Source organism: Calypte anna, chromosome Z, assembly GCF_003957555.1.
Source record: "Calypte anna isolate BGI_N300 chromosome Z, bCalAnn1_v1.p, whole genome shotgun sequence".
NCBI classification, from domain to species: domain Eukaryota; kingdom Metazoa; phylum Chordata; class Aves; order Apodiformes; family Trochilidae; genus Calypte; species Calypte anna.
In genome coordinates this window covers 2,185,495-2,212,049 of record NC_044274.1, presented here as the reverse complement: position 1 = coordinate 2,212,049, position 26,555 = coordinate 2,185,495, and the positions used below count along the sequence as shown (strand labels likewise).

At 44.1% G+C, this 26,555-nt stretch overlaps 1 pseudogene; it reads left to right on the top strand.

Annotated features, from left to right (window-relative positions):
• The first annotated feature begins 321 nt into the window (after positions 1–321).
• On the top strand, positions 322–26,464 carry LOC115599862 (annotated as a pseudogene).
• Positions 26,465–26,555: the final 91 nt, after the last annotated feature.

Below are 26,555 nucleotides of genomic sequence, written 5' to 3'. Positions count from 1 at the left end.
TCTCCCCATTCGCTCCCTTCCCGCCCTCTCACACAACCCCTGGCCCCGCCCCTTTCCCAGCTCGCTGCTCCCAATCGCCCCGCCCCTCCCTGCTGATTGGCTGTAGCTCCTACCCTAATTAGCATACAACAGGCCCGGCGCTGTTTCCCCGCTGTCACGGCGGGGAGCCGCGGAGAACAAAGCTGGTTGGCCGAGAGCTGCCGCCGGCCGGCGCGGAAGCTTCGTTGTCATTGGCTGGTGGGGGTGTCAGTCACAGGGAACGTCCCGCCCTCCGGGGTGTCCCTCCCTGGTGCCTCAGTGTCGGCTCCAGTCAGTGGCGGGTTGTGAGGCGGACGGAGCTCCGGCGGATGGGAGCTGCTGTCGCACAATAGAAACAGGTCCTCGGCCAGCATCACCCAGCGGGCAGCAGCCGCAGGAGGAGGTAGATCCCATTCTGGTAACAATTTTACAATTGCAATGGCGTACGAAACGCCTCTCTCGACAAACCCGTATCTTTGGGGGCGTTTTCTCCAGAGCCTCGACCCTTTCTTCCTCCAGTGCCTCCTCCCTCCCCTCCTCCCTTCTTTGAAGGGGCCCTGCGTGTTGTGCCAGGCTGAGGAACCCGGCTCTCGGTGCCCTGCCCCAGCCCCTCACCCCGCAGCGGCCTCGGGGCCGGGAGGGCCCGGGTTTGGGGTCAGCCCCTCCCGCCCTCAGGGGGCAAAAAGCCCTCCCGGGAGCGGGAAAGGGGGGATGTAGGGAGAGGTGAGGGGATGAACTCCACTCGCCCCAAAAACACCAGCAGCTCGGGCCCGGTTTCTTGGCAGGCCCCGGGGGCTCGGCCTGCTGCGGGGAACCCGCCCCCCCCCCCTATCCCGGGGTGTGTAGGGCTGGGGGGGGGGGGTGGGATGGAGGCCACCGCCCGGTTCCCTGGGCCTGGCAGCAGGTGGAAAATACCCAAGGTGGCTGCTTGGCTTCGGAGGAAACAGGATTTAAGCTTGGGTGTGTTGAGCAGCTGTCAAAAGGCGGGACAAACACCTTGAAAACAACCCCCCCCCCCCCCTTCCCTGCTTCATCCCCTCCTCTTCTGGGGGGGCCGCGGTCCCACAGCCCCCTCAGCACCCGCCCTCAAGTTCTGCCCTAAAAAAGCTGAGAGAGTCGGAAGTTTGGGAAGGCAGGCTCGGGGTTTTGTTGTAAGAGCTCTGAAGGGTTGTGTTGTTTGGGAAGAAGTGGCCGTGAGGGGTGCCAGCCTCCCTCCAAACCTTCAGTGGGGTGTGGGGGACGCTGGGTTGGGAGAGATGGGTGTGCTGGTGGCTTGGCAGGACTTGGAGAAAGGTACAGGGATGGTGGAGAGCTGATTAAGGAAAGAAAACCAACAACAAAACCAAACGGATCATCTGGCAACCAAGCAAGATGTTAATTATTTGGGGTCAGTGTTCTCAGTTCCAGGAAGTTGAGTGAACAGCAAGGGGAAACTTTATATGTACACTTTATATATATATACACTTTATATACACATATATACACTTTATATACACATATATACACTTTATATACATATATATACACACTACATATATACATACACTTTATATACTTTATTTATATATGTAATAAACATGGAAATATTAATATGAACCCTGCAGGTGATCCACGTGTACATGCAGCCAGCAGTGTCTAAGGTGTTGCTCTATCAGATGCCTCTATTTTAAAAAGAAAATGTCACAAAGCCAGGACAAAACTTCTGATGGTTCCTTGCAGTAAAGTTCTGAGTTAGCAGTGTGAGTGCAGGCAGGATTTGAAGCTTTGCTCTCCTGCAAAGGAAGGAGACAGAAGCTGTCAGGGTGTGCTTGCCTGAGTGCTGGCAGCAACAGAAGGAGCACTTTGCTGGTATTGTGGTAGCTGGTTGTGTGTATGGAGAGTTTTTCAGCTTGTTCTGAGATTTAAGGGTGGATTTATTAATATATATACTTATTTTTTTTAAGGAGTCTTGTTGGTAAGTGGTTGACAGGTTTCCACTTTGCATAATCTCCATGAGAGGTAAATCTCAATCAGCCAGCTGCTTGTTTTCTCCGTGCTTGCTGCTGTTTTCCCAGGAAGAATTCCCTTTTGTAAGTGTGCAGCTGATTTTTGGGACATCCTTCTTTCTCTCTCAGCTTTTAGCCCCCCCCTAAATTCTATTTTTGAACTGAAGAAAACAGCTCAAATGCAGCTGTGCAGCAGCTCTCCAGAATAAAACAACAGTTGCTCTCTGTTTATTTTTGCAGTCTTTCTGAGGAGTCTGCAGGATAAAGCTTCTGTGTGTAGATTCACAGAGCAATAAGACAGGGAAAACATAAAAATGGGAATTTGCCTTGAATAGACCCAAAATACTGCTGCTGTACTGCACAGCAGCTTCCCAGAAACAAGCTAATGGACTGTCTGATGCTTAAGGAAAATGTTTAGCTCAGATCCATTAATGCATAAATAAAAAAAATCTCTTTGATGTTGTGTAATCAGAGCTTTTATGAGCCAAAACTCCCCCACCAAACTATTTAGTCCTCACAGTTGTACTGTGAGAAGTTTTCCTAATAATATTAAGTTCAGGTAATTCAGAAAAATACATCTTTCTTTTACAGAGTTCTGAAATTACTCTCATTTCAACTCACCATTTGCTGGATGCTTCAAGCCTTGAACTTCTTACTCTGCTGAACTACTTCACATCTTAACTTTTCCCCTGGTTGAACTGGTTTCCTGAGGAGAAAGAGGGAAAGAAAGGAGTTGGCTTTCAGTAAAAGTCTCACTGGGAGACACATTTATAGTTGGCATTTGCCTAATGTAATAATTTTAGACTGCTTTATCATCAGTGAAGTGATGAAGCCAGCTAGTGGGGGCCTGGTTTGTGTCATGCTTGGCTAGACCAGGCTTGTCTGATTAATTTATTTTCTTTAAAAAGAAGAAAAAAAATAGAGGGCAATGGTGATAGTGCAGCCTCAGAGGATAATTTGCTGTGCTGGCTACATGAGAGCAAATGTCTGTTGACCTTTTAGAGGTGTTGGTCTTCTGTGCCTGAAAGAAAGACTGGAAATCTTCTTTTTTAGAGGATTTCAGGAATAATTGAAGTCTGTTGATGGCCTTGAAGCTGAAAGCAAGATTGCAGAGTCATCAGGTGCAAGTTGCTGAGCACTGAGAGCTGCTCTTTGGTATTAAGGTATAATCAAGACAACCTGTGCAGTAATTGAAGCTTTAATTGACACTGAGCTTCCTGACTCTCTGAGCAATGTAATTGTGCCTTTTAAAAGTATGATGAGCCTTTCCTTTAAAAGGAGCTTCTGCAATTTAACAAATCCATAATTGCAGCAGCCAAACATTTGCTCCTAGATAAGGCCACTCCTGTAGCACTGGGAATGAGTTTGACCTGGCCTGATGCCTCCTGATAAGGCACAGCAGAAGCTCTCACCTCAGATGGGGAAGATTTTAGTTCTCTTCAGCTGGGATCCAGCAAATCTTGAGGAATAACTTCAGAATTACCAGGTGGATCAGATCCAGTCTGGTGGTGCTCCACAGTCTTGGTTTTAGTCCTTACCCCTGGCAAGGACTGGATGGAGAAAAGACACCCTTGTTCAGCAGGAATTTTATTCCTCTTTCAATTCCTCTGCTTTTGCTCTGTTTCCTCCTCACAGGACATTGCACAACCTCAGCTCTGTCTCTGCTTTCACAGCACTTAACCCCCCCATCTTCCCCTCAGATGACATTTTCCCCCCTTCTCTAGCAGCCTCCACTGGCACCATCATTTCTCCTTTTTCTTATGGTTGAAGTGCAACCATCTCAAGCCTGACATCTTCTACAAAACCCATCATAAACCAGTTAAAAACCTTCCCATGAAGCAGCAGGACCCAAGTCTCTTATCTCCTTGAACCCAGGTTTGCATCTGGGGAACCCTCCAAACCTCTCCTTGCAGCATGACCCAACCTTTTCATCTTCTTGAACCCAGATATAGGTTTAGGGACCTTCCAAACCTCTCCTTGCAGCAGGACCCAACCTTTTCATCTTCTTGAACCCAGATATAGGTTTAGGGACCTTCCAAACCTCTCCTTGCAGCAGGACCCAACCTTTTCATCTTCTTGAACCCATTTATTGGTTTGGGAGACCAAACATCTCCTTGCAGCAGGATCCAACCTTTTAATTTTCTTGAACCCCACGTATGGGTTTGGGGAACCTTCCAAACCTCACCTTGCAACATGACCCAACCCTTTTATCTTCTTGAACCCAGGTATGGGTTTGGGGACCTTCCAAACCTCTCCTTGCAGCATGTCCCAAACTTTTCATCTCCTTGAACCTAGGTAGGGGTTTGGGGGACCTTCCAAACCTCTCCTTGCAATATGACCCAACACTTCCATCTTCTTGAACCCAGGTATGGGTTTGGGAGACCAACCTCTCCTTGTAGCATGACCCAAGTATTTCATCTTGGACCCAGGTCTGGGTTTGGGGACCTTCCAAACCTCTCCTTGCAGCAGGACCTAAATATTTCATCTCCTTGAACCCAGATATGGGTTTGGGGACCTTCCAAACCTTTCCTTGCAACATGACCCAACCCTTTTATCTCCTTGAACCTAGGTATGGGTTTGGGGGACTTTCCAGACCTCTCCTTGCAGCATGACCCAAATATTTCGTCTCCTTGAACCCAGGTCTGGGTTTGGGAGACCAACCTCTCCTTGTAGCATGACCCAAGTATTTCATCTTGGACCCAGGTCTGGGTTTGGGTGGCCTTCCAAACCTCTCTTTGCAGCAGGACCCAAGTATTTAATCTTGTTGAACCCAGGTATGGGTTTGGGGACCTTCCAAACCTCTCCTTGCAACATGACCCAACACTTCCATCTTCTTGAACCCAGGGATGGGTTTGGGAGACCAAACATTTCCTTGCAGCATGACCCAAGTATTTCATCTTCTTGGACCCAGATGTAGGTTTAGGGACCTTCCAAACCTCTCCTTGCATCATGACCCAAGTATTTCATCTTGAACCCAGGCCTGAGTTTGGGGACCTTCCAAACCTCTCCTTGCAACATGACCCAACCCTTTTATCTCCTTGAACCTAGGTATGGGTTTGGGGGACTTTCCAGACCTCTCCTTGCAGCATGACCCAAATATTTCATCTCCTTGAACCCAGGTCTGGGTTTGGGAGACCAACCTCTCCTTGTAGCATGACCCAAGTATTTCATCTTGGACCCAGGTCTGGGTTTGGGGACCTTCCAAACATCTCCTTGCAGCAGGACCCAAATATTTCATCTCCTTGAACCCACGTATCGGTTTGGGGAACCTTCCAAACATCTCCTTGCAGCAGAACCCAACCTTTTCATCTTCTTGAACCCAGGTCTGGGGACCTTCCAAACCTCTCCTTGCAACATGACCCAACCTTTTCATCTCCTTGAACCCAGGTATGGGTTTGAGGACCTAAAACCAGAAGCTGCCTAAAACCCTAAAACCAGAGCTGGCAAACAGGAGCCACCAGGCATGAAGCTTCACGGTCCTTTCTTTCCCATGAGGAGAAGGGGCTGTGTGGCTTCTTTATTGTCTGTTAGACCACGTTGCATCCAAAATATTTTTATTATCTGGTGTTATCTTGCCTGGAATGTCCTGTGGATGTATTCTTGAAGAGGAATTAGGACTTTTAAAGCAGAAGGACCTGTGCAGATGGACTGTGGCTGGTTCTTGCCAGGTTGGTGGGCAGGAGGAGAGGGTGGAGGCCGTGCAGAGCACAACCCTTGGCATTCCTACAGAGGAGTGTGGAGAGGATGCTTGCTTGGTGGTTTCAGGATAAGCCAGGGTAAAGTTTCTTGGCAGAACATGTTTAAAGGAGAGAAAAGGAGCTGGAGATATGCAGGCAATTAGAAGAGCAAGGGAAGGAGAGCCCAGGGCTGAATAACCTGTCAGGTTTTAGGCTGGGTATAAATTAAGAGGATCATAACTCTTGGGTCTGAACAGAGGGACTGAGAGGAAAATGAAGGTTGGTTCTCCCACTTGCTTTATGCAGCTGAGATACCTCCAGCATCAGAGTTTAGGTCTTGGTGTGGCACCTGAGGGAGCAAATATTCCCAACCTTACAGAATTTGTAAGGTTTAAACCCCTGAAAAGTTATTTTTTTTTTCTCTGTGTTATTGATGAATTAACTGATCAAGTTCAGAGAAATCTGGGCCACAATCTTGTTGGGTTCCTAAATGCTCATTTAGAAACCAATGCAAGGAAGTAATTTCAGATTTAATTAGAGAAGGTGTGGTGGTGTTTAACCTGCTTTTTAATTCCTGGCTGAAGGGTTTTTTTGCTCAGGACAGGTTGGAGTCAACCTCATCCAGGCTGAGGTTCTCTGTGGCCACAGGTCCGTGAGGAGGAGATGGACTCAGTGGGCCAAGGAAGAGGGGGAATTAAAACCACTTCAGGCTGAATTTGCCATTCCTAAAAGCTGGTTGTTTTGCAGGACAAATGGAATTTTGCTTATCTGATCCTGATTTTTCAGAGTTCTGGCCCAGCAGCTGTGTTTAGTCCACCCCAAGCTGGTTTAGGGAGGAATTAGCATGTTAAAAGCAACATTTGTTTGTAGTGCTGGCAAGGCTTCCAGTTCCTCCTGTCCCCACACAGTAAATTTATGTTCTTTACCACAAAACAACTAAACAGGAGGGTTTTGAGTGGAACTTTTTCCAATTGCAAGGCCTCAACAAATAAATAAAGGATGAGAAGCAAAGGTTCCAGCTGAATGGCTCTGTCCTTTAGAAGAGGAACTCAGAAAAATGCTGAAAATATGAAATGTTTGCATGTTCTTTTCACAGGTTGGAACTTGGAAGATCAGTTTGCCATCTGAAAAGTTGATTATGTGTAAATTTGATTAGGGGAAGGTCCTCTTAAAGTATGCAAGCTATAGTTAAGATCATGAAGTTTTGTTCCTTAATCGAAAGGAAAAATCCAAACCATGCATCATTTTATTCCTCAAAAAAAAAAAAAAGTCTCAATCCTGCTTGACTGTCCTCATGTATGGCTTGGATGGGAACATCCAGCTGGGCCAGGACACATTCCCTGGTGGTCCTGAGTTATTCAAGGATTTAAAATCTAAGCATGGAATCCTCAACGCAGTCTTTTTTTTTTGTTCTTTTTTATGACCGTTTTAATTCTGTGTTTTCTTCTAATCTGCTTTTAATCTGTTAACAGACAGCTTCTTTCCTTACTGCCCTCCAGGCTACAAGATTTCATTCTCAGAAGGCTAATGGAATAAAAAAAAAACCCCAAACCTCAGCTTAAGCCTTCTTGCTGCAGTAGCCCAAGTCATTTTTGTCCTCCCTGCTGTTTGCTCTGGTGCCAGTTGCTCGAGTCACCAGGGAAGGTTAATATTTGCTAATGGCAATTCTGCTCTGAGTTTATGGTGCTGCTATAAGACAAAACCCAGTGAGTACAGCCCCTGGTGTAGTCCTAGCTTACATTTTTAATATCTTTTTATTTTCTCTCCATTCAGGTGCTCTCATCCTTCTTATTCTCCCACCTTGCTGCTGCGGGGCGACTTTGGGTTTATTATCACTGCGTTAGAGCTTACCCAGCATGTCATTTTTTCTCTCCCAACATATACAAATACAGGCTTACAGGCCAACAGGCCTACAAATAGGAAGAGGAGTTTCACCACCTCTGTATCTGAATGGTTTTCTTACCTTTTTCCCAGGTTACAGGACAAAAGAAGCCCAAAATGTTCTCCCGACTCCGAGTCGCCGCCGTTCCCTGCGTGGCCGCGCGTCGCAGCGCGCACACCAAAGAAAAAGGCAAACCCCTGATGTTAAACCCCAGAACAAATAAGGTTGGTAGTCTGGCATTTTCAAATATCTACATCTGCTAAGCACCCAGTCGACCTTCTTCCAGGGTTAAACCATGCTAGGAGGTGGGTTGGGCAACAGCCAAAAAAGAAAAACCCCAGAGGGTACAGAGGATGGAGGAGTCAGTGATCGTTTCCAGTTTACTCCATGGGCATCTTAAAATACAAGGACTTCCAAGAACACCTTCTGCTGCTGGCAGCCTGCTTTGCTGGGCTTTACACAACCAGTGCTGCTGCTTCCTTGTGCCAAGCAAGCAAGCTGAGTTGTATTCTAGCAGATAAAGGGTTTTAAAGTTTGCAAAAGTTAATTCCAAGTTGAGTCTTGGTGGAGCTAGGAAGTGTTAGCCTCTCTGTCCTAGTCCTGGCTTTTTCCTGTGGGATTCTGAATTGGGACCAAGTCATATCAGTAAGAAACATCCCTGTGCAGACAGTCAGGCAGAGAACATCTAAAAATATCCCAAGTGGAGCTATCTGGAAGGTAGAGACATTATCTTAATGCCATCCAGAAGAAACTTCTCCTAGGAAAGTGGCTTTTTTTTTCCCTCCACAACAATTTTCCTTTTTGTTTTTACCCTGTTTTCTACCTCCCCATTCCCAAATCTGTTTTTCCTCCCACAGCCTTCAGGAACATTGAAACAATTCATGTGTAAGCTAAAACTAATCAGAGATGAGATGAAGGTTTTTGATAGCTGACCCCAGGTGTCTGAAGTGGCCAAGAAAGGTGACAAACCTCACTGCTTCTGGCAGGAATTTTAGGAGCAATGGAGCTATGAATGCTGGACTTCATAGTTTTATCCTGTATTTTTCATGTCTAGCTTTTCTCCTTGCCCCTTCCCCCTCCTCTATTACCTTGTATTTCCTTTTCCCTCAAAATTTCCTTCTCTTCCCATGGCCCTGACTCCTCTCCCTCTGTATCCTTAGCTCCTCCTTGTGTCCCCTGCCACCTCCTAGACACAAAGCAGCATTTGCTGCTATAAACTGGCCAGCTGGCAAGCCAGCCATGTAGCCCTGAGCCTTTCTCTCAGCTTGTCCCTCTGCACAGCAAAAAAATCTTTTTTTTTTGCCTTTTCTTTTTTATTTCTTTTCTTTTTTATTTTTTTGGGTCAGAATTAAAAGTTGGCCCACGGGTTTAAAATAAGTGGGGAGGATATTCAGCTTGGAACTGCAAGCTGCAGCTCTTCCTGAGAACTGGAAAAATTAAGAGATGGTAAAAAATAAGATGGGGATTGCCATGGTGGGGAAGGAGGAAAGAATAGGTGGGTGTGATTTGTCAAGGGCTGATTATCTCAAGACTTTTCTGCACTAGAATGTGCCAGCAGAAATGATTTCAAGCCCTGTCAGCTCTTCCAAGTGCTGATTATGCAACAGTGTTCAGAAACAAAAACAATAGCTTCTTATTGTGTTTTTTTTCCAGTGGTAATATCTCTTTAGTTTGGGTTTTGGGGGGTTGGTTTTTTTTTGTGAAGGTTGGAATTCTCTGGTGGTCTGAGCACAATGTGGTGTTTTTATGGCTTGTTGTTTTTCTTCAGGAGGAGGGAAAAGCAGAGAGCTACTTGTTAATAACAGTTGATTTAAAAAAAAAAGTAATATCCCCAAGAAATGATGCTTGCAGGAGGGAAAAATAACTTTGCACATTTATTCTGCTCTCTTGTCCCAGTGTGTCCTTAAGGCTGATAAGGTTTGTCTGGATCTGTAAGCTGGTGAAATGATCCAGCTCAATACTGGAGGCAGAAATGCCTTTAGGAAATTGAGAAGAAAATAAATTATTGACTAAATATGCAAAGTACTTTACCCTTTGTGCTTCTCTTCCCCAGAGTACCTGGTGTGCAGATATATATCTCAGACATAGAGGCAGAGATAAATGGTTTTATCTCTTGTTGAGATTGTCCTTTTACCACTCTTGGTTTAGCTGCTGCTGTTTCTTTTCTACAGCCCCACAGAACACTTGATCTCCTTTAATATCTCTGGGCCCTAAAATAAGCCCTGCAAGATGCATCACTGACAGTAACCCACCCCTTCCCCTTGTCCTCATCAATCTGCTCACGCCCTTTGCCATCCCAGCAGCTTTTTCTCTTCCTATTTATTTATTTTTTTATTTTATTTTCTTTCCCATCCTTAACTTGTCTTCTACTGGTGAACCCTGCACCTCCCTCAGATGGTTTGGGGGGGTTTATGTTGGAAAAGCAGCTTTTAAGTGTTTCTTGTCAGGGTGGCTCAGAAAAGGTCATGGGCTGTAACAGTAATTCCCAAAGCAGCACAGGCTGTAACTGCATCATTGGCATCTGTGTACAGGATGTTTGCAGGATGTTTGGTTTCAAATTGCAGTAAATTGGCTTCAGGACCTTTTATGCTGCTGGGGATCCCTGCTGTGCCCATTTTAAGCTGGTTGGGTGCTCAGAAAAACTGCTGGGCCAATCTCATTTGTTTAGCATTTGCAGCTGGTTTGTTATTTTTGTTGGGATGATGCTTGGGGGTCTCCCTCAAGGGCCAGGATTTCTCCTTGCAGCACAGAACAGCTGATGGATGAGCAGCTCATCCCTCACCTTGCTGATGTTGGCCATGTGGCCTGGTGTCACTGTGTCTTTGCCTTCCCTGGAAATATGTGACCTGTGACATTATTTCTGTGTTTATTTCCTGGGTGCTTGCAGCAAATTTTGTGATTCTGAATAACCTGTCACACTTTTGCTTGGTGATTTTTCAACTACTCTTGTTTTTCTCCAAGTGTGTGACAGTATTTTAGACAGTTCATTCCATTACCTCTTTTCTATTACTCTGTTCCTCAATATTACTTGGTTATTTCATTCTTTAATATCATTCCCTGTACTAACAATGCCTCTCAGGTTTTTTTTTCTTTGGGAAGTGGCATCCAGACATGGGATTAAACACAGACATAGATGCACACATATGTTTGAGTGTGTATGCCTGGGAATATGTGATGAATTTTTAAAAATAATTCAGTGGCAGTGTCACAGTTTAATCCCAGACTGATTCCTGAGGAGCTGTCTCAGTGTCCACCTTCCATACTGAGTGGTTATCTTCTCATATATTATATTTAGCTATACCTTTAATCATCTGTATTCATTCCCCTCTTTTTGGACACAATTTATTTTCATTTGTGCCTCACTCTATGCTTCCAGAAACTCTGCTAGATTACCTTTGTTTAAAGAATCAGTTTCTTTAGCCAAGATTCCCAGCACCTCCCTGGCTTCTGGCAAATATCCCAACACGGTGTTTCCAATTCAGGGTGAAAAACAAATGCAAAATAAAAAAGAAACCAACCAAAAGTTGAAGCTAGATGGACAAAATAGGACCAGAGAGTGTGAAGATTGTATGAACTCAAAGGTGTAAAAGCAGGTGCTCCATTTCTCCTTCCACTGCCCTTTGATTTCTTTTATTTTAATACTTTTTAGGTTGTGTCAGGTGGGTTGAGCAGCCAGGGTGGAGAATACACAGAATTCTGGGGAAACTGGGAATAAACAGGGGGTGCAGATGTCCTGCTAATTGTCCTCTGAGTAAGAAATGCAGCCCTTGAAATATCCCCAGCAGTTGCTGATGGGTCATGAAGAAGGATCACAGAAGGCAGGATAGTGATAGAAGCTGCTGAATTTTCCTTCAACATGCCCCAAAATCTCAGCAGGAGTTTTGTGTCCTGCCCAACTGGTTTGAGTTGTTGGCTGAAGGCTGCCTGGCTGTAGTTCTGCAGCTTTTGTCAGCTTCTTTGGGATCTGAGTGTTTGAAAAGGGAATTGAAGGTGGAAAGATGGAACTGTTTAATCTGTAACCAGCTTTTATTGTCTGTCAGAAAAAGGGGCAGGTGATATTGCACCTCATTTAACTTGGATGAACTGTTCTGCTCAGGACTCAGGAGCTGCTGGGACAGAGGGGAAAGAAAGGAAGAAACTTGTCTTGTTTTTCCACTTCTTGGTTTCTTTTTGTTTTGTTGTGGGATTAATGCCATTAAGGGAGAGCAAAAGCAATGGCATCAAAATGAAACATCTCTGAGTGTTCAGTGTTGCTGGATGGTGTAGATGAACCATTTCAGAGCCGTTTCAGCCATTATTTTGCTTTGTTATGATCATTGGTGCATGGAAATAAACCCCAGAGAGCCTGGATGACCCTCTAAAGCTTTTCTGCTTCTGACTTTCCCCCATTTGCTGCAGGGAAATGTCACAGGGGAGCTGCTGGGGGTGAGGTGAGGCTGGTTCAGCAGCCAGAAGGGTTTTCATCTGATTCCACACATCCAGAGGTGGTGCAGGAGCTGGTGGCTCTGATTCCAAGCTCTTCCAAGGTTTAATAACCTTGGGAAAGGTCTGGGTCATTTCCCACTTCAGAAGGGAGTAGATGTACCTTCCAGGATCTACTGTGCTGTTTCTGGGAGAATAAAGGTATGAAATTGGATTTTCTGGGAGAATAAAGGTATGAAATTGGATTTTGAAAGGGAAAGAAATCAAAGGAGGCTTCCATATTCCACATTTCTCTCCTAAACACAGGGAAACTTGGAATCTGTGGATGAAGAATTCATATGAGTGAAGTTTATTCATTTGCAAGAGATGTGCAAGAGTGAACTCTGATTCAGCAGAAGGCAACAGAGTTAAGCAGCCCACAGATCTGTTTGATTTTAAAAAATGCTTATAATGCTGCTTCAAAGCCTAGAATCTGCTGCTCAATGTGCTGTAACAATTATTAGAAGTTAGGTGAAACCCAGTTGATTAAATCAGGCTATTTTTCCAGAGGTTTAATAACCTTGGGAAAGGTCTGGGTCATTTCCCACTTCAGAAGGGAGTAGATGTTGTGTCAGTTGTACCTTCCAGGATCTACTGTGCTGTTTCTGGGAGAATAAAGGTATGAAATTGGATTTTCTGGGAGAATAAAGGTATGAAATTGAGGTAAAATTGATCACCACTAAGACATCTCTGCTTAAAAACCTCTCAGTAATATTTAGTGGTGCTTAAAAAAAAAAAAAACAAACATGCTTGCAGGATTCAGGTCTCTCATTCACCTTCATGCAAAGTAAAAAAACAGAATTTTTTTTTTTTTGCTGGTATTTATAGCACCACTGGTTTGTGTAGAACCCAATTAGGGCTGGAGTGATGTCCCAGTGCCAGGTAGTTTGTGGATTAAAGGCACAGAAAAGTGTCAACACTTCATTTTATTTGCCTTTTTTTTATTTTTTTCCCCCTTTTGTTGAGATAAATTTGTCCCTGCTTATTAATTAATTCACTGGTGGTCTTAGGAGTGTGCTGGGTTTTCTCCTAGATGAGCTCCTGGGTTTGTCTGTAATGTCTTTGAAAGGACACATGGTTTTTATCTGAGCTGTAAAGAGGATTAAGGGAACTAATCTAAGTGAAAGTCAGAGGATAACACCCTGACAAAGGACACCTAGCACTGGGGGGCAGAGGAAACCAAAAAGAGATACCTGGGACTCAAGTTCAAATCATTAAATTATTGAGGCATTTAATCCCAGTGGAAACCAGAGGGAACTTTGCCTTTAAGGTGCCTTTGAGAGCATCAGTCCCAGTGCTGCTGGTTTCCTCCTGATGGACTGGGAACTGGTGGCTGGTTCTGTCTGATTGAACTGGAGCTCATAAAATTAGTACTGCAACTCTTAAAATGATATTTTAAGGAAAAACATCCATCTTGCCAAGGTGCAGGGAACAAGCCACAGCCCCATAACCCAACCCAAAAGGCAGCTGATAAAGATAATAAATAGGAATATAGCAAATGTTGGAAGGGTTCTGGTGTTTTCAGAGTGCTGGTTCTGTTCTTGCTGGAACAAGGATTGAATCTCAGGATGGAGGCTGATGGCATTCAGATTCCTTAATTAAGCCTGGGAGAAATTAAAGCATCTTTTAATGTGGTAAGATCTTGTAGGCAGGTAAATAAACAGCTTGAAGTTCTTAATACCATTTTAAAAACCACTGTTTAATGTCAGAAACACTGAAAATATCTAAACTTCTTACCTATAGAGTGGAAAAAATATGAATAAACTGAATAAACTGTTGTGTTTAATCCTCAGGGCTCCTTTGCTCTTATTTAAGGACTCAGGTAGGTTAAAGTCACTGGCTTCTCTATTTAAGGGAATTAAGGAAAAGCCACATCCCAGTGCCATGCTAGAAGTGGAAATTAGAAATCAGGTAGACTTTATTTTTCAGGAATTTGGGGGTTTCTGTAGGTTTTGCCTTTGAAATATTTCAGAGTAAAATGTCAGCGTTGGTAGCACTGAAGGAATTCTGGCCTTTAAAATGCCTTAAACTAGTGGCTTCACTAACCAGGGTTTATTTATCTTCTGAAAAGAGACTAAATTATTTTTTTTCCTTTTTATTATCACAAATTTTTTGGCATCTTTTTTTGTAGTGCTTAAAATCACAGTCAAAATCTTAGAGGAATTTTACCAGCTGGGCTGGGTTTCCTCTCCTAAATCACTAAATCCTAAATCCAGCAGTTTGTGTTGAGGAAAGGTTGTTTAGAAAAGGCATTGACTGCTGATGGGAACAAATTTAGGAGGAAAAAGGGGAAATTTCAGTGGGAAATTTCAGATTATTCAACTCACTTTTCCTAAAAAAAGAAATTACCAAGTGGCTCTGACACCCAGCAAAAGGTCAGCAGCAAGGGTAAAAAGTCCAGGAATAAGCTGTCATCTTTAATTTCCTTTCTGGCATGCTTAAGAATAAGAGTTAGAGCAGGAAAGGGGAAAAATGGTTTTAAAATGGCTCATGGATAGGATATAAATTTCAGTGTTGAATTTCCTAGATGGGTGTCAGAAATGTGAAGCATCAATCTAATTTAGGATTAAATACTTGAGTTTTATGCAAAAAAGGTATTTTCAGTTTTCTTTCAAAGCACTGTGGGTTTTTTATATATATATAATGCTTTTTAACTCTTCAAATATTGAGATCATTTATTAATTGAGAACCTTGTGTAGAGTTAGTATAGAGAAGCTGATGGAGTGCTTAAAATTTGCCCAAAAAACTGATATGAAGTGTGATTTAAGCAAAGAGGAGAAGTATATTAAATTTATTCTTATTTTAAAATAAGGTTTTTTCCTATGGAGTAGTTTTATTGATGATAATGATCCAAATCTGATGTATTCCATGAATATAGCCTCTAAAACTAGAGATTTTTTTTTTGTTACTGGCCATGTTTTCTACCAATATCAGTGAAAACTCTTTTCAAACATAAAGAGAGGTGAAAAATAGATATCTGAACTTGTGTATTTTCAGTCTAAAGTGGAAAAAATAGTGTGGGGTTTTTTTTCTCCTGTGATTTTTTCTGGTTGTTTGAGGAATTAGCAATGTAATGACAAACTTTTAGGTTGTTTTTTTTTTTATGTTGGCAGTAAGTGTGAGGAAATTTGAGAGAAAGGGCTCTTGTTTTTTAATCTGGCTGGCTTTAGTAAACAAAGGGAGTGTTGTTTGTCAGCAGAAACTGGTGTTCCTTGTGCCTACAACTACCAGACCTTTTCCTTCAAAGTGCTTTTATTTTTTTTTATTTTTTTTTGCCTTGCAGATTGATGTACAGCAAAGGCTTCCTTGGGTTTTCAGCTCCTGCCTTCTCAAAGAATTGATTTAATCATTCCCTGCCCTGACCCAGGGTGATCAGCTGAAGTCAGGGAAGTTGATCCTGGTTCTTTTGGAAGTGGCAAATGTAAAGTGGGGTCACTTGGTGTGGGAAATGGGGTCAGGACTTTGGGCCAGTTTGGCTGTGAATCCCCACCTTGGGTCAGTGATGCTGCACCTAGGAGTTAACTGCCCCATGGAGCTGCTCTGAGCAGGATGTTCTGTGTGGAAAGCCACTTTTAGTGAACATTATTATTAAATAATACAAATTAGTACCTAAAAAGCCAATCTATTAAATTTTTCATCCACCTTGAAACAGGGAAGAATGGAAAACCCTCTGGTTTTGCAGTTGAAATTTCTGAAAAATCTGTTACAAATGAGGCTTTTTGGTGGTAAGCAAACTCCAGCTGGAGACAAATATTTTAGTTCTAACCCCAAGGAAGGATTTGGGTTGAATTGTGATCTCCAGAGAAGCAGTGGGGTAGTTGAGTAACTTTGGAACTGGCTGAGTTACCTTAAAGCATGTAGGAAAAACCAGCAAATAAAACAATCCATATAAATCCTTAGGGAAGGCTGTGGATGTGGTCTGCCTGGACTTCAGCAAGGCCTTTGACACCGTCTCCCCTAGGGATTCTCCTGGAAAAGCTGTCAGGGCCATGGCTCAGCCAGGGAGCACTCTGTGCTGGGTTAGGAACTGGCTGGAGGGCCGGGCCCAGAGAGTGGTGCTGAACGGGGCTGCATCAAAATGGCGGCCGGTCACTAGTGGTGTCCCCCAGGGATCAGTGTTGGGCCCAGTGCTGTTTAATATCTTGAGGGAGGATTTAGAGGAGGGCATTGAGTCCATCCTCAGCAAATTCCCAGCTGACACTAAGCTGGGGGGAAGTGTGGATCAGCTGGAAGGCAGGAGGGCTCTGCAGAGGGACCTGGGAGAGACTGGAGAGTTGGGCTGATCCCAAGGGGATGAGGTTGAAGATTCCAAGGGCCGGGTCCTGCACTTTGGCCACAAGAAGCCCCTGGGGAGCTCCAGGCTGGGCAGGGAGTGGTTGCAGCAAGGGAGCTGGGAGTCTGGCTTGCCAGGAAGCTGAAGAGGAGGCAGCAGTGTGGCCAGGTGGGCAAGAAGGCCAATGGCATCCTGGGCTGGCTGAGGAAGAGCGTGGCCAGCAGGTCCAGGGAAGGGATTCTGCCCCCTGTGCTCAGCCCTGGGGAGGCCACAGCTTGAGTCCTGTGTCCAGTTCTGGGCCCCTCAGCAAGTCCCTCAGGAAGGGAGCTTGAGGTGCTGGAGCAGGTGCAGAGAAGAGCAGGAGGCTGGGAAGGGATCCAGCAGAATTCCTGGGAGGAAGGAAGGGCTGAGGAGCTGGGGGTGTTGAGGCTGGAGAAGAGGAGGCTCAGGGGAGACCTCATCACTCTCTGCAACTCCCTGAAAGGAGGTTGGAGCCAGGGGGGGGGTTGGGCTCTTTTCCCAGGCAACTCTCAGCAAGACAAGAGGGCACAAAGGGTCTCAAGTTGTGCCAGGGGAGGTTTAGGCTGGAGCTGAGAAAGAATTTCTTTCTGGAGAGGGTGATCAGCCCTTGGAATGGGCTGCCCAGGGAAGTAGTGGATTCTCCGTGTCTGGAGATCTTTCCAAAGAGCCTGGATGTGGCACTCAGTGCCATGGGCTGGGAACCGCAACGGTGGTTCAAGGGTTAGACTTCAATGATCTCTGAGCTCCCTTCCAACCCAGCCCATTCTATGATTCTATGAAATCTCCCTGGAATACATGGGGGGACCAGACTGGCTGATCAAAATGTCCTGGGCAACCTGATGTTCCTCTGAAACAATTCAAGAAGCAGCTGTTATTTTACTTTTAAATTTAACCTGTCTGCCAGTGGGATTTTCAGAGCTTGTTTCTCCAGTTTCCAAGAGGAGGAAATGAATCTTGAAAAGGAAACTCAGCTGTGGAAAAGGTGTTTCCTCCAAAGGATGTGGAAAACCCCTACTCTGGCACCAGGAGGAAAGGATGCAGGGGGTAGACAGCACAAGTGGCAAATGGAAAGTATCTCAGAGATGCTAGAGGAAGAACTGCTTAATTATTTCTCACCTCTTTTTTTTTTTTTTTTTTTCCAGGGTATGGCCTTTACATTACATGAGAGACAAATGCTTGGGTTGCAAGGACTTCTGCCTCCTAAAAATTGAGACTCAAGACATTCAAGCCTTACCGTTTCCACAAAGAACTTGTCAAAATGACAGACCCCTTGGAAAGTTAAGCACTTCTCTGGACTTTGCCAGGCAAAGAAATGGAAATTGCTGTAAATAGTTGTGTGGGGATAACCAAAGAAGTTTTTGATGCTCTGTTGAGTTTCTCAGTTGCTGGAGGTTATTTTTACTTTTGCACAGAAAACTTGCATCAATCATGTGGCTATATAAGGTTTGTGGAGCTTTTTTTTTCTCTCTTTATATTCTACAGTCACAAGGTAACAAAAAGAACCTGCAGGAATTATGGCAGCAGCCAAGCTGCAGAACTTTCTGTGGTACATAATGTGTATTCCTGTAGCATGTAGGATTTGGGGGCAGGTTTTTAGAGCACAGAAGGGGAGGAGAGAGGAGCTGTGCATGCTAGAAAAATACATAAGAACTAAGAGAAATGGAGAGTTTGGTTTTTAGGTATGCAAAGCAGTGCTTATATCCAGTTAGATATAAGAAAGGAATGACAGGGTTAGAATTTTGAGTCTTAGAACTGTGTAATGTTTTTCTATTAATCTGATTTTTTTCTCTAGCCCACTGGTTTGGTGAAAAAAAAAAAACATGTGAAGGCTTTTGATTTGTTTCTTTGTTTTAGAATGGCATGTTTTTAGCCTCCTGTTTATTCTTTTCAGAAGAAATATACTGTCTGTGGAAATACATCAGCTCCTAAAGGAGCTCTGGAAGGGTTTGAGGCTTACTGAACCACATCAAAACTCTTTGGCTCCCAGGACAAGTGAAAGCTGACTTTTAAATACACATCCTGTCACTCGCTGAGCTGAACCACTCATCTCATCTGGCTTGGCAAAGTGCTTGGGTTCTGCAGCCTAAGACAGATTGCTAAATCATGATGTTGATGGCTCAGTATGAGTATGAGTTGATATATTGATATATTTGGCAGGTAAATGTGCAGAAATGCAGGGTTCATTTACACACCTGAGTAAGCCCTTCAAAATGAACTCCTTGTGAGGAGTTAATTTGTTTGACAGCTGTGCTAGTGGCAGGATTAACAAGACCTTCCAGTCAGGGTGTTGCTTTTTAGGATGACAGATTCTTTCTCTGATAACTTCTGGCTGTGAACAGTTATGAGATTCCCAGCTGCATCCTGGAATAAATCCATGGGTTACCTTTTCTTGACAGGGATGTTGGGGCATTCATTTGTAGGGTTTGTCATAGGTTTATGTCAGCTTTTTTGTGCTGCTCTTTTTTCCAAGTTTTTTGGAAGCTCAAAGCCTGACTTGAGTGGAAGCAGGAATTTGAAAGAGGTACAACATGTTTTTTGCTTTGACATTTAGCCATTTTAAATAAGCATAAATATGCAAACAATAAGTGGTTTTTATGGGTTTGTTTGTTTTGTTTTTTTCTTTTAATTTCAGGTACATCCTACATAAATGGGAATCCAAGAGAGAAATGAAAAGCTTTTCTACAGGGTATTAACAAGATGATATTTGAGAGTGTTAATGCCCAATTGTATACACACCAACAGTAGGCCTTGCCTGCTCCCAGTATGGGCACATCTTCAGGAGACCAAGTAAGAACACTAGAGCATACATATATTGCTGCTACTATAACCTTTTTTTACTTTCCTGAGGTTTGGGAATAGTTTATTTTCATTTGGATTCAGCTACATGAGACTTGTGCCAGCTTAGGCAGTAAAAGTTCATTAATTAATATCTCAAGAGCCAGTTTTACACTGGAAAACATAACCCATGAAAACAGAAGTGGGTTTTGTGTCCACAAACACCACAAATGCAGAGCTTCAGCCCATTTCCAGCTCTCCTGAGATGCCAGCCAGCTCTTTAATTCAGAGGAGATGCTGTGGCTTTCTCCAGCTCTCAGAATCACCTCTGTGAGTCTGTACCAGAACACAGCATGAGAAGAAAGTGTAGATAAAAGGGATTTTTGAAGATCTGTCCAAGAAGTACACTTAGGTGGCTTCATGAGATACATTCCCTGTGCAACCCATGCACCTTCCAGTTTGTTCTGCACAAGCTTTATTAGCTGGGATCTGCTTTGGGTCCAAGCAGAAGCTTCCAAAAAACTGCTCAGGTTATTAGCTCAGTGTTGGGAAGGCATTTCAGCTCATTTCCATGCTACTCACTCCAATTCAAAGCCTTATTTCTCCAGCCTTCATTGTTTTAGTCTTTTAGTGCTTCAAGTTTGGTGCTGTGCTCATCCTTTTTTTGGGGATTTAGTGTGGCTGCTGGATAAAGCCGTGAGGAGCTCATGGTTTGGCTCCTGATCTGTATAGAGGATGTGAATATTCCTTTTCCACACTCTGAGTGTGTTACAGACCAGTTTAAAGCTGTCTCTGGAAGTTGTCTGTACAAGAAACAGCTGGAACTCAGGCTGTGTCCCTTTTTCTCCAGAACCAGCAATTTTCCAAAGGGTTTGGGAATTTCCTGTCCCACCTCTGCTGAGCCTTTCATATTTCCCTTTTTCCCTAACCACAGTAAGCTGCTGGAGCAGGAAAAATCCAACGAACTTCACCTCCCATGTTCCCACAGAGGAACACTCAGTGGCACTGCTCTCTTCCTACCCTTGGAGAAGACAATATGCTCAGTCCCTGTCTTTCCTTTCTTTCCCTCTCCTTGTATAATGTTGGGAGCAGAAATTCCCAAAGGTAAAGCCAAGCTGAGGCACCATGTTCTCACATCCTCACAGGAGAGTGTGAATCCTGCCATGTCTGATCCTGACACAGAGATGTTGTGACCTAGAGGAGTGTTAGACATGAATTCTGTAGTAGCATAAAATCCAGGTAGCATCATGAAAACTTTTCTCTCCTGCTTTTTGTTTTAGTGTCAAGTAGCCAAATAACTTGTGTGTTAGAAATTTCCCCACTTTGGAGAGCTTGAAGTCTCAGCTCCCTGAGGTCCCTTCCAACCTAAGATGCTCTCAGGTTGTCATTAATTATGTCAGTGACTGCAGCACTTTCAACTGTGCTTTTTAACATGTTATTTTGCAAAGCAATGTGTAAATTTTCATTGCTGCCTATAAGATCTTTCTCCTTTGTTTATTTATTTGTTTTTCCAGAGGATTATTTATTTCTATCTCAGACAGAGGCCACATAAGGTCAATAGTGAACAACTGGCCAGAGAACGACGTTAAGGTACTACCACTGGGTGTAATTTTATTTTTCCTGGTTGTTTTTTAATCTCAGTTGACCTTCTTAAGATTTTTAATAAGTGGTGTAAATGTAAATGCTCAGTAAGGCATCATTGGGGATTGAGTCCATCCTCAGCAAATTCCCAGCTGACACTAAGCTGGGGGAAGTGTGGATCAGCTGGAAGGCAGGAGGGCTCTGCAGAGGGACCTGGAGAGACTGGAGAGTTGGGCTGATCCCAAGGGGATGAGGTTGAAGATTCCAAGGGCCGGGTCCTGCACTTTGGCCACAAGAAGCCCCTGGGGAGCTCCAGGCTGGGCAGGGAGTGGTTGCAGCAAGGGAGCTGGGAGTCTGGCTTGGCAGGAAGCTGAAGAGGAGGCAGCAGTGTGGCCAGGTGGCCAAGAAGGCCAATGGCATCCTGGCTGGCTGAGGAAGAGCGTGGCCAGCAGGTCCAGGGAAGGGATTCTGCCCCTGTGCTCAGCCCTGGGGAGGCCACAGCTTGAGTCCTGTGTCCAGTTCTGGGCCCCTCAGCAAGTCCTCAGGAAGGAGCTTGAGGTGCTGGAGCAGGTGCAGAGAAGAGCAAGGAGGCTGGGAAGGGATCCAGCAGAATTCCTGGGAGGAAGGAAGGGCTGAGGGAGCTGGGGGTGTTGAGGCTGGAGAAGAGGAGGCTCAGGGGAGACCTCATCACTCTCTCCAACTCCCTGAAAGGAGGTTGGAGCCAGGGGGGGTTGGGCTCTTTTCCCAGGCAACTCTCAGCAAGACAAGAGGGCACAAAGGGTCTCAAGTTGTGCCAGGGAGGTTTAGGTTGGAGCTGAGAAAGAATTTCTTTCTGGAGAGGGTGATCAGCCCTTGGAATGGGCTGCCCAGGGAAGTAGTGGATTCTCCGTGTCTGGAGCTCTTTCCAAAGAGCCTGGATGTGGCACTCAGTGCCATGGGCTGGGAACCACGGGGGGAGTGGATCAAGGGTTGGACTTGATGAGCTCTGAGCTCCTTCCAACCCAGCCAATTTTCTGATTCTATGATTCTATGATTGGCAGTGGTGGCAAAATGTAGCTAAAGAAGATAATAAATATCTTCAAGATATATATTACCAAGTGTTTTTATTCAAACCAGGAGGTTTTTTGGCTTGAGTAAACTGTAGTGATGAGATAACCTTGTAAACTGCTTATTTTACTTCATTATTCCACATTTTGGGGAAATGCACCTCTGAATCTTATTTTGTCCCAAAGCAGAAGGTGCTGTGATCAGATGAGGGCAAAAAATAGTATCTGGAAAGCCCAGATTTTGAAATTAAAGCCTTTATTTGACCCAGCTGGTCAAGAAGCACAAAGGGAGATGAGGGGAATGATAATTATCCAAACATTTTAGGTTGGGATTTGCAAAGGGAAATTCTAAACCCAAGTGTCAAGCTGCTGTTTCACATGGCAGCTTGGATCCTTCCCAATTGGTTTTCAGGGATTTGGGCAGGGGATTTTCAGCAGAGCAAAAGGAACACAGCAGATTTTAAGATGAAGCAAAAAATAATCCTTGGAATCTATTCCTTTGTGGATTCAGGAAAGCTACTTGATTTTTGCTTGGAAAAAAACCCCCCACAAATGGTATTGCTCTAAACTTGGTCAATTTTAGTGACATTTTTAACTCTGCTTTTGTTTTCAGGCTGTTGTTGTCACTGATGGGGAAAGAATATTGGGTCTTGGAGACCTAGGTGTGTATGGGATGGGAATTCCAGTTGGAAAACTGTGTTTGTATACAGCCTGTGCAGGAATCCATCCAGACAAATGTTTGCCTGTCTGCATCGATGTTGGGACTGATAACACAGTGAGTCTGACTGGATGAAATACATCTCCCTGTGAAAATACCCCTATGAAAAATATTTAAAAGTATTTGGTACCATAAGAGTAGATTTTGATTTGAGCACTTCTGTTTAAAGGAAATTTTATTTAAGGGTCAATAATTTGGAATTCACTGGATGGATACATATCAGTGATGGAAAAAAAGCCAGTGAAATGGCTCATTTGGGAGTAGTTTCAATGCTGGGACACTAAAAAGAAGAAAAAAAAAAGACAGATTGACTTGGTTTTAAGAAGCTGGAAATGGGAATCAGATTTATTAAAGCAGTTTCTTGTTCACAGTATTGATTTGTTCCATTTTAAAAGCACCCTGAGTGGCTAGCTGAAATTCCTGAGCACTGATAGAGCTTGGGGGCAGTGGCTCTGTCAGTGCAGGATATCTGGTGTGAAATGTGTGACTGTGAACTCACTATTGAGGAAGTGGTTCATCCTGCTGCTGTCTTTGATTTATTCCTTTATTATATTTTGCAGACACTCTTAAAAGATCCATTTTATATGGGCCTCTACCAAAAAAGGGATCGTTCACAGGTCTATGATGACCTCATTGATGAGTTTATGGAAGCCATAACAGACAGGTAGGACACTGAATATTCCCCAGGGAAAGAAAAAAAACCCTCCAGAACACTCTGTCCTTGAAGCAGTCATTTGAGGAAAAAGGACTAGAAGTGATGTGGCTGCATTTCTGGCTCTCTAGTGGTTTTTCACTGTGACCTGGAACATGCTGGCAGCTGTGAAATGCTCCCAGAACAGAGGTGGAACTGGTATGAACAGTGAAAACCCTGAGGACATCTTCTTGCCATGGATAATTGACTGTATACAGGATTTGTTTTGAACTGGTTTTCTTTCTTTGTTGTGTCTAGTGATAGGAATATTTGCCATCTTCTGTAGGTATGGCCAGAACACACTTATCCAGTTTGAAGACTTTGGAAACCACAATGCTTTTCGCTCTTAAGAAAATACAGAGAGAAATATTGTACTTTCAATGATGATTTCAAGGTAGACGTTTTGTTTTATATCCCCTAAATGTTCAGGCAGAAAAAAAACCCAAACAACAACTTGCCTCAACCTCTACCTGTGCTGCTTTTTACAGGGACAGCATCAGTGGCCTTGGCAGGACTGCTGGCAGCACAAAAAGCCACTGGGAAACCACTTGCAGAGCAGAAAGTGCTGTTCCTTGGGCAGGAGAGGTGAGTTCTCTGCAGGAGAACAAAGCATTTAATTTTTTGTAGGACTTGAGTAGAGCCACATTCTCTGAATGTTGCAGAACTTCTTACAGAAGCCAGCTGGAATATATTAACAGATATTAACTTGCTTTTAAGATGATTAATTGAGAGGTGTTTTAACATTTGCAAGGACTTTAGCTTTCCACTTTGTTTCCATGGCCTTGAAATAAGCACTAGGGTGTCACTGAAGGAGAATTTCTCATGAAATCAAGCTTTAATAAGAAAGGGGAGAGAGACATCTGTGTATTTTACAGCATTGGAGAGAAGTGCAGTTAAATGAGTGCCTGTTGGCAGCAGAAAATAGTCATTGGGCAGCAGCAGCAGGACCAGCACTCTGCTTCTTAGTGGATCAGCAAAATTGCTTCTCTGGTGCTGACAAAATAAACTTAATTAGCTGCCAATTTTTCCAGCAAGGGAAAGTCCAGATTGCAATAATTGGTTGATGTTGCCTGAGCACTGAGATATCTGTTCTGTGCTTCCCTCTCTCACTTCTCCTGCCAGATGTAGCAGCATGTGCAAGGAGCCAAGAGAAGGGACACAGTTTCAGAACTGACTTCCTGACTGATTTGTGTGGGGAATCTTGAATAAAAGGTGGCTGTTGTGATGACAGACCCTTTTTTATGACTTGTTAAAAACCCCAAATCCTTTTCATTCCCCAAGGCTGCTCTGGGCATTGCAAACCTCATTGTTATGGCTATGATGGAAAGTGGTGTTTCTGCTGAGGAAGCTTACAGGAGAATATGGATGTTTGACAAATTTGGCTTGCTGGTTCAGGTAAGGGATTCACAATGCTTTGAACTACCACAGTAGCCAATACTTTGTGTCCTCCCCCCAAAATAATTCACTTTTTATCCACAGGGTCGAGAGCAAAAGGTGGATTCCAATCAAGAACCATTTACTCATAAGGCTCCAGACAAGGTACCAAAGACCTTTGTGGAGGCAGTGAATATACTTCAGCCTTCAGCTATCATTGGTAAGAAAGGTTATTTTTCTTCCTGTGTTTCCACCCTTTGGTTATTTGCTGCATTTAATTTCCTAATGTGGCCCCAGAAGGTTGGTGCCAGTGAAATGCCTCCTGCTGGTGTAAGATGAAAATCTGAAGTCTGTTTGCTGCTTGGGGATGTGCTGGGCTGCAGGTTGGATCTTGGTGCCTTTGCTAACTGCTTTCTAGTCCTTGTCCACCTTCTTTCTTAGAAAACTCAGAGCCACAAAACTCCAACAGAAAACTCTGAGCCACAAAACTCCAACAGAAAACTGAGCCACAAAGCTCCCAAGGGAGAACTCTCATGGCCACAACCATGGAATGGTTTGGGTTGGAAGGGACCTTAAAGCTCATCCATTCCCAACCCCTTTCCATAGGCAGGGACACCTCCCACCAGCCCAGGTTGCTTCAACCCTTGGTTGGCTCTGGAAAACAGAGAGGCAATTAAAACCCAATGCTCCTTATTTCCTAATTAAATGAAAGCACCTCCCATATGACTTTTGCACCACTTGAAGTGAGTAAAGACATTTCTGTGATAAAATGGGGTGCTGGGTGAGAAGTGGGACTAAATTTACCCTCTCCTCTTCTCTTTCCCAGTTGGCATCTTCAAAGAAAGCAGAAAGGTGGCCAGGGAGAGCTGGGAGAGTGGTTTTCCTGTCCCCAAAACCATGCCTGAGGGGTTCCACCTCCCCTCAAGATGCTGGCAGCTCCCTCACAAACAACTGATGGAATCCAGAATCATGGTTTGGGTTGGAAGGGACCTGGAAGGTGACCAATTCCAACCCCTTTCCATGGGACACCTCCCACCAGCCCAGGTTGTTCCAAGGCCCATCCAACCTGGACAATGATCCCCAAACATGAAGACAAAATCCAACATTTTTCCTAGACACTTTCCAGCAGAAAGGGAAAGAGCAGTCACAAATACCCTGTTTTCTGCTTTACAGCAATTGCCTAAATGGAGTAAAGTTTTTCTGACCTTCCTTTCCCCATTCACCAGACTTTTCCAGCAGCAGGATCTCCTTCATCCTGCAGGTCACCAATACCTATAAAGTCACTGACATACTGTCTACAGAGATGGGATTCCAGGTATTTCCTGATACAACCCTCCAGTTTCCTTTACCCAGGATTTATTTGGTGTTTTGGCTGAGGAGCTACCCTGAAGTTTGTAGCCAGTGTATAAATGCACAGCATTTTTTATGGATTTCTGCCTGGGTATGGTCAGAAATACCAATATCAAGGGTCTGTTTGTCGTTCACACATCATTGGTGGAGAACCTGGATTTCCCACTTGCATATCCAGGACAGTAATAAATGTTCTTACATCAATATAAAAGTGATGTAAAATAGGTTTTTGGGGCAGATAATTAGATGTGAATGAGAAATGTTTAGCAGCCAGTGCCTGGTTTCCACCTCCTGCTGCTGGAAAAGCTTTGCTCAGAGTGGGAGACTTCAGGATGCCATGAACTTCATCTGCAGTCTCTGTCATCTGCCCAAGCACTGTTTGCTGTGTTTGCTCACTCCAGAGTTGCAGGAGCTGGGAGGCTCTCTCAGGATGTGATCAAGCAATGGCCTCACAATGAGAGACCCACATCTTTGCACTAGTAACCCCACAGTCAAAGCTGAATGCACAGCAGAGAAGCATACACATTAACTCGAGGTATGAAACCTTTAGAGATGTTGCTTGAACTGATCTTAACAAAAAACTGTTTTACTGTGAGAAGGCCAGCACTCTAATTATTTTATTAATTTTGGACTTCTGTGACATAATAACACAGATTTTCTTGTCTTCTGGCAGAAGAAATGGATTTGGGCGGAAAAAAAAAAA